Source organism: Physeter macrocephalus, chromosome 21 (assembly GCF_002837175.3).
Source record: "Physeter macrocephalus isolate SW-GA chromosome 21, ASM283717v5, whole genome shotgun sequence".
NCBI lineage: Eukaryota > Metazoa > Chordata > Mammalia > Artiodactyla > Physeteridae > Physeter > Physeter macrocephalus.
In genome coordinates this window covers 39,285,981-39,287,292 of record NC_041234.1, presented here as the reverse complement: position 1 = coordinate 39,287,292, position 1,312 = coordinate 39,285,981, and the positions used below count along the sequence as shown (strand labels likewise).

Genomic DNA, 1,312 nt, shown 5'->3' with positions numbered 1-1,312 from the left:
AGTTACTATCCAGTTCTTTACAGAACAAGTTTGTCGACACCCCGGTTAGAAGAAAAATATCTATTCACCACTCCACACAGTGACTTTTTGTTCTTACAAGTACATTTCTGATACCTAAGTCCCTGACTTGGACTCCCTCTCCTCTGATTTACTCTACTAGATGTCTTATGGAAACGTCGGTGGGATGAGCCAGGCCCAGAGCACTTTCCCATGCAAAGATGTGTTGGTTACTACCTCTATCACCATCCTCAAAGCTGGATGCCCCAGAGTCCCACCCTGGGCCCTAGATCCAGCACCATACATGCTCCCTGAGCAAGCACATCTAATCCCAAGATTGGAAAGATTCCCCACATGCCAACGACTCCCAGGCCACAGCTCTGGCCTCTCCTGAGCTTCAGCCCCTTCTACTCAACTGCTTTTCTTGGTGATCCCATACGGCCCTTAAACAAATCCAAAAAGGAACTCATCACCCACCCTTTACAGACCAGCACTTCCCCTACCTTCCCTCTCACATACTGATATCCTTATTTCCACCACCTGAGCTGCTGGCTAGAGTCTTACTAAACTTTCTTCTTCACCTTACATACCCAAAGCCTATTTATTTCACTTTCTAAACTGGTATTTCTCAAACTAGCTAGGGCAGGAGGGGAACCATGCACATATATTCAAAACAAGTTTCCCATAATTCCAAAAAATGTACTCCTATCCTCACTGAGAATCAAAATTTTCCTGCATTTTTCCCTTTTCTAGTCCCACACCTTCTTTATCTCTCACCTGGATTCCTGTGGCAACCTCCTACCAGATCACCCTGTCTCGTCTCTTCCCTCTCCACTAATGAATCAATCTTGCATCATGAAAAACTTTAATGACTGATCTCCTATAACTTAATGTCCAAATTCCCTATCAAACTTAATCAAAATCCCTCCCCTTTAGTTCATTGCACATCCATGTCCTGTTACTAGGCAATGCTGAAGTACTCATAGTTGCCTGAATAAGCCATGCTGTGTCAAAGGCTTCTATGAAACATCCCTGTCTTGGAATGAACTAATTCACTTGCTTGGACCACTCCCCCACCCTCAACCCTCATTTACCCAACACCAAATCAGCCAAAACTCAGCTCAAGTCGGCCTCCTCTGGGAAGTCTTCAGTCCCCATTACTCCCTTTCTCTCTTTATGCTACCCTAATACCTGTACATCCTGTTATTATTGACTCCTTAAGGAAAAGATGAATTAGCCACAGCACCAAACACACTGCTGGGTTCATACTACCTACTCAAACATTATTTCTGAACAAACAAATTATTTTTGAATG

The 1,312-nt window shown here is 43.8% G+C and overlaps 1 pseudogene; it reads right to left on the bottom strand.

Annotated features, from left to right (window-relative positions):
• LOC129391727 (elongator complex protein 1-like) overlaps nucleotides 1-1,312 on the bottom strand; it is a 542,951-nt pseudogene that overhangs the window by 226,314 nt on the left and 315,325 nt on the right.